Source organism: Rattus norvegicus, chromosome 11, assembly GCF_021556685.1.
Source record: "Rattus norvegicus strain SHRSP/BbbUtx chromosome 11, alternate assembly SHRSP_T2T, whole genome shotgun sequence".
Lineage (NCBI taxonomy): Eukaryota > Metazoa > Chordata > Mammalia > Rodentia > Muridae > Rattus > Rattus norvegicus.
Genome location: NC_141544.1, coordinates 92,822,774 through 92,834,992, shown reverse-complemented (window position 1 = coordinate 92,834,992; position 12,219 = coordinate 92,822,774). Strand labels below are relative to the sequence as shown.

At 43.6% G+C, this 12,219-nt stretch overlaps 1 protein-coding gene and 1 pseudogene across 4 annotated transcripts in view; one reads left to right on the top strand and one right to left on the bottom strand.

Annotated features, from left to right (window-relative positions):
- Map3k13 (mitogen-activated protein kinase kinase kinase 13) overlaps positions 1–12,219 on the top strand; it is a 144,395-nt gene that overhangs the window by 65,849 nt on the left and 66,327 nt on the right.
- On the bottom strand, positions 6,219–7,110 carry LOC120095693 (small ubiquitin-related modifier 2-like; annotated as a pseudogene). Its single transcript, XR_015633195.1, has 2 exons — positions 6,549–7,110; positions 6,219–6,426 (listed from the first exon to the last, which is right to left on the bottom strand). The product of XR_015633195.1 is annotated as a small ubiquitin-related modifier 2-like (transcript).

Here is a 12,219-nt window from a genome sequence, read left to right as displayed (position 1 = left end):
CCACGCTACATTTAGAAATGACACTGGATAAGCATGCAGCTTCACGGAAAGGTGTCGATGGGGTCACGAGACACGGGAGGGGTGTTCAAGTGTAGCACTGCTAGTAGACTTAATTCTTCAAGTAGGAAAAATCGGAAGAAGCACACATTTGGAGATGTTATTTATTCCTCTCTTCAGGTTTTATAATATTGTTATCATGTGAACATGTGTGACCTCCTCATTCCTTCAGAGGTATTGCGAGGCACCTTTTCTCTCACCCCTGAGCTGCACAGGCCGTATGTTCTGGATGAGGACTAAATTCACATTAATATAAGAGCACGTTCTCTCATTCAGCCAAGTAAAAGTTGCTCCAGGTGACAATGTGACAATCGCAGAGGCATCTAGAACTCCAGGCAGTGGCAGAGCGTGTGGTTAATAGCATGTATACAGTAGACATACATGATGGTGGAGGCAGGCGAGGGTCCAGCCAGATATACACAGTGCAGAGCGCACACTGAGCCCGAGAGGACAGCAGCTGCTCCTTTTCCTTTGTTTATTGTATCAAGTGCTGTGTGTGTAGGAGACTGCCAGCCGATGGAGTGGGGGATGGGGAGGGGAGGGGGGTTTAAGAAAAGGAAGAGAAAGAAAAGGAGGCTAGATGGGAAAAGGAAAGAAAGGGGCTAAAAGAATTATGTCCCAAGAATTCACAGCTTGCCGGGAGATAGACACACAGACAATGGGGTAATAAAGTGTAATATAATACTGACTCTGTGACAGTTTGGTCTTTAGACAGGTGAGGCCCAAAATAATCCATTTGCCTGAGTTGTGTATTCTGTATTTACTAGATTAGGATTTAAAACTGAAAAAAAAATCTTAGTAATGTTAATTAATTAAAAACAATAAATAGTAAACTTTTTACTAACACAGATTATTATCTTTTTAAATAAACAATTGTTTTCTGAACTTTCACGCCTTTTTTCGAAAGGCGGTTAGCATGGTGAAGAGCCTCTCTCTTCGGTGTCTGACTTAATGGATGCGAGATGGGGACTCGTTGGCCACTGTCTTAATCTGTTGTAGCATAGGCTGGCTTATAGTCTGGGACAGTCCACCACTTAGAATGAGAATAAGGTGGGGGGAGAAGAATGCCTGGGCATTATGCAAACAGTCTCCCCTCACAGACCCCTGCCAGGTCTGGGATCCCATGTGCCCAGAGCCTGCCTGGAGACCGCTGACAGCCATATGAGTGTAAGCCCAAGGTGGCCGCCACACCCATGCTGGGCCTCGCTGCTCTTTAAACCAGTTCTGGAAGGCAGATGCTCTTCTGGTTTCTCCTAGTTCCCAGATGAAGGGGAAGCTGAAAGGAGGTAAATTCACAGGGTGTTGGGGGCACCATTCTGTTTCTAACAGCCTTCTTGGGAAGGGAATAATATTTCATAGAACAGCAGTAGTTTTCTCAAAGACAATCCCAGAACCAAGGTTCTTAGAGGCGACTGGAAGACTGCACTGCTCCTAAGTACAGAACAGGGTTTTAGTCTGGTGAGTGTGATCGTCCAAAGAGATTTTATTTTTGATTATTTGTATATGTGTATGTGTATGGTCATGTGCCTGAGAGTTCAGGTGCTCCCAGAGGCCAGAAGAGGGTATCAGATCCCCTGGGGCTGTAAGTAGCCCTGAGCCACTGGCTGTGGGTGGTGGGAACCAAACTCCAACCTCAGGTCCTCTGCAAGGAAAGCATGTAGCTTACCGCCATGCCATCTCTCCAGCCCTTCATCCTTAGCTTTATAGAATGAATTTCTTCTACCGTCACTTTAGATGTGGAATCTCTTCTCTTTGTGGTAGCTGTGCCAGCGGCACAATCCTACACACCCTGACCTGTCCAAAGCTCCTGTCAGTAGAAACTAGGCACAGCAGTTTCAAGGCAAAAGATAATCCTTCCCCTAAGTACCTCTCAGAAGTGAGGAGTGATTTATCCTTTTCGTGCTTCCTTCATTTAACATAATTCGTCCAAAGTTTAACCACACAGTGCTTTACAATTTCCTCTTTTTAAGCCAAATGATAAAGATGGGATTTTGTTTGTTAAGGATAAAGTTTATTTGGGTGTGGCACATCGTGCCCATGATCTCAACTGCGATTAGGAGGCTGAGACAGAGGACTGCCAGGAGTTGGAGAACAGCCTGAGCTTCATAGTGAGTTCTAAACCAGCCAAAGCCTCTGTCTAAAATAAATAAATAAAATTTATAAACACGGCACCAAAGAAATAGCAGTGAATTAAAAGCGAATATAAACTATATAATAGACAGACAGGAGCTCGAGCTTACAATGTTCTGCCTTTGTGCCTCACTACAAAGTTTCTATTTTCAAAGATTTTTTTCTAAAACAATATTGGGCTGATGGAATGTGTAAGGTAAGGTCTTCCTATAGAGCCTGAAGACCCAAGTTTGGTGTCCAGTATGGTCGTGTTTGGGTAGTGGCGCCCTTAAGAGGTGGGTCTGGTGGGAGGGTGCTACTCTCAGGAGGGATAGGCTTGTGTCTCTTGAGGAGCACAGCAGACCTGGTCCTGTGCTCTCTACCCTACCAGGTGGTCTCTTGCATAAAATGATGTCATTGCTACTTCATAACTGTACTTTTGCTACTGTTAGGAATCATACTGTAAATATCTGATATATGGTCCCAGAGGGATCGTGGGACTGTGACCCACAGGCTGAGAACCACTGATCTAAAATGAGCTTTACAGCAGAGCTATGCGCTCGAATCTCCAGAATCATGAGCTAATAAACCTCTTTCTTATGTGGCACCTAGCCTCGGGTATTTTATCACAGTAAAATAAAATGTCTGAGGACATTTCTGGATTTTAGCCAAGAAAGGAATGGTCTACTTTTCTTTGGGATCTTTTCAACGTAAACTTCCTAGCCAATAATTACTTATTGTTCTCATTATTTACTCTGAAGAGATATCCCTGACTGCTTTTATGACACTTGGGTAGTGATCAATTTGTATGGGGACATCTGTTGAGGTAGTCATGGTCCCCTCCAGTGGTGTTATCTAAAAGACTCTATTAGTAGTTTTCTTCATATAACATTCAATGTGGGGAAAAATGGAAATCCTTGACTGGTGCCCAGAGAAAGAGGTGAGGGAGGAGTGAGGCAAGAGTAATTAGCAGAGAACCAGGAGAAGACAGACAGAGGCTCTTAAGAAAGTTCCACATCAAGGTCCACGAGGTCTCTTGATAATGTCACCAGAGTGTCCATCCATTAGTCCTCCTCATTCTCCCTTTGTCCTCTAAGGCTTGATTTGTAAACCCAAGAGGTTCTGTCAGGCACTTGTGATAGTGGTGGGAGTGTCTAAAATCACAATGTGAGGTCCCTCTAGAAAGGCAGAGAGAAGATATTTAACCATCGTTTGATTCTTCAGTTAAAGCAATAGTCTGTCTCTTGTCTATGGGCAAACACTGGAATGCTGGATGAAGCCAAAGTCTAAAGTCTTGTATCTGGACAGCATCTTTATCAAGAGGAGAATCATTACAGAGAGATATATTTAGATATATTTTGATACTAATATCCCATTTGGGTTTGTTGTGTAGGGAATTTGATCCCTTAGACTGTTCATGAAACATAACAATAATTTTTGGTTATGTTTTTTTTTGCTGAGTATTTAAGACCATGTATTTAACCAAAATTAATAGCTTTCCTGTTTTATTGGAACTACCGAAGACACTGGTTAGAGACCACCCAGGTCTCCATGGCCTCCCTAAACAAAAGAGCCGTTAATGTCCTCACAAGATATTTGGAGAGATGTTCCGCAATTTCCTGAGAGCTTCTTGACCCTGTTCTGTTGTTGTGAAGAGACACCATGACCATTGCAACTCTTATAGCAGAAATATTTAGTTAGGGCTTGCTCAGAGGTCCAGAGGTTTAGTCCATTATCCTCATGTTAAGGAAAATGGCAATATACAGCTGACATGGTGCTGGAGAGGGAGCTGAGGGTTCTGCTTCCACATGTGAAGGTAGCAGACAGAGAGAGAAAGACCCTGGACCTGGCTTGGGCCCTTGAAACCTCAAAGCCCACACCCAGTGACACACTTCCTCCGACAAGGACATGCCTACCCTAACAAGAACATATTTCTTGATCCTTCTCAACTAGTACCACTCCCCCCCCCCCATGACTAAACATTCAAATAGAGAAGCCTGTGGAATGGACCCATTACTATTCAAACTACCACAGAGGGCAGTGGGCGAAGGACTGTATCTTTTGATCCCTCTTGACTCTGTTAACATAGGCCTCCACATATAGTTGCAAGACACTTAGAAGGTCAGCTTCACCGGTCTGTTTCTTTTAGCTACTACGTAATACTTAGACAAAGCTTAGCAAAACCAAACACTTTTAAATAGTCTTTGATGAGATATACATTTTTGTTTCTTAAGTCAGTCCTTGTAACTGTTATCAAAGGCAGATCAATGACTCTAACAAGTAGTTTGATTGAACTTTGGCCTTAGAGTTTCTAGGAACTTAGGCCTTTGTAACTTGTATAGCCTCTCTAGCTTTTATTGTCATTCTGGAAGCATCCATCCATTTTAACCCTCAATGCAAGTCCTTATTTATTAAAACTATTTCTGGGTCTTCCCCATTTTAACATTTTTTAATGTGCCTTTTTTCTTTTACTTATTTTTATTGGATATTTTATCATTTCAAATGTTATCCCTTTTCCCCCCTTTCCCATGCCCCGTCCCCCTGCTTCTGTGAAGATGCTCCCACTCCCACCCACCCACTCCCACCTCAATATCCTAGCATTCCCCTACACTGGGGCAAGAAGCCTTCACAGGACCAAGGGCTTCTCCTCTCATTGATGCCAGACAAGACCATCTTCTGCTATGTATGCAGCTGGAACCATGGGTTCCTCAATGTGTACTCTCTGGTTGGTTGTTTTAGCCCCTAGGAGCTCTGGTGGGGTCTGGTTGGTTGATATTGGTACCTATGAGGTTGCAAACCCCTTCAGCTCCTTCAGTCCTTTCTCCAACTCCTCCATTGGAGTCCCCATGCTCAGTCTGATGGTTAGCTGCAAGCATCTGCATCTGTATCAGTGTTTTTTTCTTAATGACATGAGTCACAGTAACTAAAATTTTACCATCTGTTGTGAGAACTTTTCTCTACGGAAGATAAGCAGTCTTTACTCATGCTCTAAGGTTCCAAAGACAAACAAAAAGTCACACTGCCACAACCCTTTCTGAGGAACCAGGGACTTAAGAGGGCATGGTTGAAGTGTTACTCACAGCACTGTGACCCCCAAAGCAGCAGAACTAGAAATTCTTCACCAGTGGGGGCAGTGAATTTCCCATAGCCACATAGGTGCAGCCCCAGCTCCTTATTTCTTGATACGTTTAGGCTAGTTCATATTCTTTACAATATTTGACTTTTCTCTTCCTGGTTGTCTAGCCTTCCTTGTTCCTAATTCAGCTTTTAAAATACTATAATTCAATATCGTTGTTAGGTTCTTTTAAAAATATATTTTCTAAAAAATATATTTTTTTTTCTAAAATTCTGTAGTTTATTCTTCTCCCATTCATAGAAGATACAAACAAATGTCTTGAAATTATAAGATGATACATTCTTCCAGATTTGCCTGACAGGGTCATAGGGCTACCTAGATGGTTCACTGGATAAAGGTGCTTGGTGCCAAGGTTGACAACCTGATATGGATACCCAGGACCTATTTAGAGGAAGGAGGGAACTGACTCCCGCAAGTTATCCACTGACCTCTAAACATGACATGTGCATGTACACATAATGAATGAATAGATAGATAGATGATAGATAGATAAGTGCAATTAAAAATTCAAGCAGTATAAAGGATTTAAGAGTCTTACTAAACTTCACTAAATCTCAATTTTTCTCAAAGAAACATCAATACTAACTGCTATGCACACCTCAAATAGCTACTCTGAAACGCAAATGAAATTAAAAATCTATGAAACGACCCTGGAAACACAGCAGTATGCACATTTAAGATAATGGTCATTTTCTTCCTTTTTTTTTTTTTTTTCTAAACAAGAAGTTTATTTAAACGACAAGACGCTTGGCTTGAAGGGAAAACTATCTAGGATCACTTCGTTCAAGAGTAATTTATCCCTACTTAAAGACAGGTTGCCCTACATGTAACAGCTACGTACGAAAAAGTTATAAAATTGTCCTTGGTTTTACAATGATAAATGAAAAACATTAAAATTCTCCAATCGAACAAGGTATGCGAGGATTTTGTGTTGTTGGATTCTTTTGTTAAAACAATGAGAGCAAAATAACTTACTGGAATAGAAAGATAGGAGTTGACTGAGCATGCCACTAGTGGGGAAGGGGGATATTGTCACAGAACCAGTACTGTCCCCAGACTGTCTCCATCTGATGTAACCAAAACAGAACATCGGCCATTTAGTTTAAAAAAGGAAAAGAAAGGGGCTGGGGATTTAGCTCAGTGGTAGAGCGCTTACCTAGGAAGCGCAAGGCCCTGGGTTCGGTCCCCAGCTCCGAAAAAAAGAACCAAAAAAAAAAAAAAAAAAAAAAAAGGAAAAGAAAAAAACAAAAAGAGCAATATGCTCGTGCACACACACCAGTTACTTATGTACAATAAAGAAATGGGGACAGGGAAATGAAAGAGGAGGAAACTATACTGTAGCAGTCACGATGTGGCGGGACCAAATTGCGGCTTTCTAATTAAGAATGTATTCTTGGTCTATAACAAAATTCTGGAGTAAAGTAGCAGGTTCCCTTTTCTGTAGACGCCTCCTGTCTGCTGCTGGAACACACCAATCGTATCTTCATCCTCCATTTCTAACTGTGCAGGTCTGTCTGTTTCCTTGAATGGTTGCCCATCAAACCGGAATCTGCTCTGCCTCGTTGACAAACCCTGCCGTTCACAACAAGCTTTCATTAGTTTACTAAGTGGTGTGTGCCTCTTAATCTTAAACTGCACCACAGAACCATCCAGTCCCGCCACCTTCAAATTAATATGATCGTTATTCTCAGTCTTGACTCCTTCCTTGGGTTTCTCGTCGGCCATGGAGAGTGCCGGAGTCTCCTCAGCTGCCGCTTCACAAAACAGGCACCAGGTCCGCCGATCACGGCCATTTTCATTTGTAGCTCTTTAAGACTTAAAGTCAGAAGGGACTTTGTAGTCTGGAGCCAGAGCAACTGCAGAGGGGAGGCCCTTGTCGTTGGTAGGTGATGCGTTCACAAAGTTATGTCCATACAACTGGCCTGAGACAAGCAGCCTCATTGGCTCACTGTGCCTGAGACAAGCAGCCTCATTGGTTCACTATGCCTGAGACAAGCAGCCTCATTGGCTCACTGTGCCTGAGACAAGCAGCCTCATTGGCTCACTGTGCCTGAGACAAGCAGCCTCATTGGCTCACTGTGCCTGAGACAAGCAGTCTCATTGGCTCACTGTGCCTGAGACAAGCAGTCTCATTGGCTCACTGTGCCTGAGACAAGCAGCCTCATTGGTTCACTGTGTCTGTCAAACATTGGCTGAGCCAGACGATGGTGATCCCGCCCCAGTCTTGGTATTAAATTAGTTTCTTTTGTAAGTTGTTTTATGTTCTCTAGAACTAACCCGAGCATCTTACTCTTGAAAGACATAATAGAGATAATTTGGTTCAGTGCCCTTCGCCGAGTTGAGAATGTTTTGTACAATTTCTCAGACGTGGACCCAGGGAGGCTTTCTAGAGATTGTTCTCAGACCTCATACTTGTATCCACAGAGTAAAAAGACCTCGGATGAAGAAACTGAGGCACAGAATTGTTAAGTTGCACAGGGCCAAGTCCCTTGTGACCCAGCTGGCTGCCACTTCTTTCTGACTCATTAAACTGCGGTTGAAATGGTCATAAACATCCAGTGGTATTAAACAGTATCACATAGCCTACAAAGTCTTAGCATAGCAAATATCTATGTTAACTATAGATGAACTTATCTTGATTTTGACTGGGAAGAATCTAAATCTTCTTAAATAAGTTCAAAGATATGTGAGCGCTTTCTATGAAACCTCTTCTGACAGCTTGCACTCTCCCCTCCTCTCTCCTCTCTCCTCTCCTGTTCAAGAGGACGAAGGAGAAAGAAGGCATCAATCTGGCCTGATCTGTATAATGTTTAAAGAGTCATGTGACTGGGGGTGGGGGGAGGCCCAGTTGTCTGCCTGACTGGAGGGCTGTGGCAATGTGGCAGAGGCTAGAGTACAGCCTTGCCAAATGCCAGGGAGACTTTGAAAGGTTGCCTTGCCTCCCTACCTCCGGGAAGGACTTTGTATCTGAAGGAAATTTGCAACCTTTTGTCTTGTGACATTAATCACTGGAAACTTCATGCTCCGGGGGCAGCAGGTGTGGGCAAGGGTTAATGGCAAGGGCAGAGCCCTAATTGACTGTGATGAGAGATAAAGCAAGTTGGCTTCCACGTTTGTATGGGCTTGGCTGTTAGAGAAGCTCTGGAAACTGTGATATAAAGAACTGGCAAGCAGTCCTGGTTCAAGGAGTTACCGACGTGCCTAACAAAGAAATAGCATCTTCGAATGTGCACACCCTCGGATTAGCCATTTACAGTTCTCAAACCCATCAGCGAGAAAGGCATCCTCCCACCCAGACTTCAAACCTGATAGCTTTTCCCTGTAAAGACAGATGGCCAGCCCACTATTCCCTAGAGGCGGAGATTAAGCTCCCTGCCCTTGTTATACCTCACTCTCTTTGCATCTCTATCATGGCTGCGCTTAAACTGCCTTCAATCCAGACTAAAGTGTCTGTCCTTGTTCCCCCACCCCCCACCCCCCACCCCCGCTAGACCCAGCCATCTTTCTTACCTGACTGGACCTAAATTCTGAAGGACAGATACGATGTCTTTTGTGGTTGTTTTTAAAATGATAACATGCTAGGAAGATAAAAATCAACAAGGTGCCAGCTCTCCACGTGCACATGACGGTCAAGAGCACAGCATGCCGGGCACAGCAAACGCTCGGGAAAGGCTTGGTGAACTCAGACATTTTCATCCTCTACAGACCGTGTGGAATTGTAATCACTTTTTTCTGGGGCCTCTTGTTTCAGAGTCAGTGCAAACACTGATTTTCATGGAAGTCATGGCTGTTCTAACGTATCCCTGAACAGCAGTGTTCACAGTAGATGCCTTACTTGTCGATAGTCACTGGGAGTCAGTGGTGCCAGGTCTTCTTTCTAAATGTAGAACTCTCAGTGTTTAGACAAAGCAATGGAGTACAGGTATGGCCTGCAGTCCAGTACTCCCAGCACCCAAGAGGCTAAGCACAAACTTAATAGTCTAAGGACAGCCTTAGACAGCTTAGCAGGACCCTATCTCCTTTTTAAAGTGCAGCAAACCAATAAAGGCATGTAGTCAGCCGTCCTTACGTATGAGTGCCACCATTCGTGACAGTGTGGCGGCCAAGCCTGACTGAGCATTTGCTCTTACATTTATCTGCACACAGCGACCCAGGATAATGACTCCCATTGCACTCTCACTATATTAGGCTTTATAAGCAACCCAGAGAGTGTTTAAAATACACAGAAGGTCGTATACCTTCTAGGCCAATATGTCTTCCTTTTCTGTAAGGAACTTCTCGGGGAGTCATCAAGCGAACCTCTGTAGATTCTGGAGGACGACTGCATAGCTAATGAGAATACAGATTTTGTCTCTTACCGTCAGGAAAGTTTGTCATCTACAGTTACTTCTGTATCTGTTGTTATCTGTTGAGTCCAAACAGTGGCTTCTAGAATAGGGGGCACTGTTAGGTTGGGGAGGGACGTGGAAGGTTGTTTTGTGTGTCAGTGAGAAAAGACAAGAAAAGAAAGTGGAAATTACCCTTGAGAGAGAAATAATAATAATGACCACCCAATTAAAGACAAGTGAGCCCGTGTAGAACTCTGCTGACAGCATCGGAATTCTGGGAAAATGTCACAGAATTTGTGACTCTTCCACACTGACAGGCAGCACCTGCTTCTCTACCCGACTCCAGCCATCCAGAGCTCCGTCGGTTCTGTATTCTAAACATCGTTCCTAGTCTTTGCATTCCCTCTCATCCAGCTTGGTTGCCACCGGCTACTCTCCCTCTTATCTGCTACTCTTAAACAGATCCATCTTTCAGATCTAACCATCTCATTTCTGTGTCAGAAGGACAGACATCCTTACTCTACCTCCCCCGCCCCACCCTGCTGCCTCTCCCTCTCCTCATAGGATTCCTTGTGTGTCTGTACATGAATGCGTCTCTCCTGACCGATGTTCTTTCCTCTGTTCATGATGAATAGCAATCTTCCTTTTGAGCTTCCAAACTTAACTCTTTTAAAGCAGTGGTTCTCAACCTTCCTAAGGCTGTGACCTTTCAATGGAGTTTCTCCTGTGGTGACCCCCAACCATAAAAATATTTCACAGCTACTTCATAACTGTAACTCTGCTACTGTTATGAATTACAAAGTAAATATCTGAGTTTCTGATCATCTTCGGTGATCATTCAACACCCAAAGGGGTCACAACCCACAGGTTGAGAACCATTGCTTCAGCGGATCTCACAGTAGGGAGTAATATTTGTGTGTTCTCCTCTAAGGGATCCCGAGCAGGATGCACTGTTTTGTTCGTCTGTATGTTGAACTTTTTACCTAGTATCAAGCCAACACCATCAATGATTAACAAAGTATCTGTTAAATTGGTAAATGAATAAGTAGAAATAAGTTGTAGGTGATCTTCCTCACAGAAAAAGGGAGCTTTTGCTCTAGTCTGGCGACTTGGATGGCGAATCTGAGGGGTGTCTTTCTCAGAGGGCAGCAGTGGAAGCTGATGTGGAGCTCTTGAGTCTTTCAGAAGGCACGGCAGGTCTAAGCTGTAAGTATTCAAGCCACATGCCAAAATGAACAAACATACAAGAAGTCATTGTTTCAGCACGTCTGATTGTATTTTTCTCCCAAGAGTGAACTCGGGTCTCAGTAATGCTATTTTTGATTGATTTTGGTTTTGTAACCTATAACTTTCTGGTTAACCTGATGAATTTAATTCTCAGTTTTATTATCTTATTTTCTTCTGTCTTTCCCCTTGCATACCCCATCTTTAAAAGTATCATATTTCAAGAAAGTTACCTGAGGCTAAGCTTTAGCTTGCAGGGAGAGATAGAAGAGCAACAGTGGGGCCGTGGCGGTTACGAAAGTGTCCTCACGCAAACAGTGTTGCTTCTTGTGAAGTTAACATCTCCTGGCTACTTCTCATAATACTGTAAGCAATACTGTCATTCTCTTGTCAAGAAATAGTTGCAAGTTGACCAGAAATCGATGGAGCATCCCTAAAGCCTTTCTTCCTTCTCTTGTCTAGTGCTGAGTCCTAAACTCCCTCCAGTGTGGGTGACATTTCTCTTTATACTTAACAAATTGAGGACTTTGCATACAAGGGGTGCGTGTGTGCGTGTGTGCGTATGTGCGTGTGTGTGTCTGTGTGTGTCTGTATATGTGTCTGTGTATCTGTGTGTGTATGTGTGTCTGTATATGTGTCTGTGTCTGTCTGTGTGTGCGTGTATGTTGTCCGTGTGTGTCTCTGTGTGTATGTGTTGTCTGTGTGTGTGTCTCTCTGTGTGTGTGTTGTCTGTGTGTGTGTGTCTATATGTGTGTGTGTGTGTGTGTGTGTGTGTGTGTGTGTGTGTGTGTGTGTGGTCTACGTTGCTTTGGAAAGCCAGGCGGTGCTGTATCTCTACTGTAGCAGAGACCCTTTCTGGACTGGGGACTGCCCTTCCCTCGGAGTCTGCTATGGATGGCCGCACTGATAGAATGAATCTCCTAGGGGAGCCTTATGGACAGCCCTCAGTCAGTTACCATGTAGCAGGATTGTAATTTATAGCCCCAGATGGTGACTTCCACCTCATCGCTCCCTACTTCAGCATTCACTTCTGTCTTTTAAAAATAATCTGTGCTGTTCGCAAATGACTACACGCAAACGTTCCTGTTTATCAAAATACTGTCTAGAATGAGGTTTCACCAGAATGTGAGGAATATTATATATTGTAGAAACAAATAGACTCTTTAGTGAGATTTTAACTGTGGAAATTAAATATTAGGGCAAATATTCAAGTCAGATTCTTGAATTTTCATGGGGGGTCAGTTCTTCCTGGGTAGGTGTTTTCGGTGCTGAGCGTCTTGGGGTGTGTCCCACCGCCACTGACTTACACCCCAGCCTCTAACGGTCACCTAGAGCTGAGGTATGAAACACCAAGCAAACAAAACA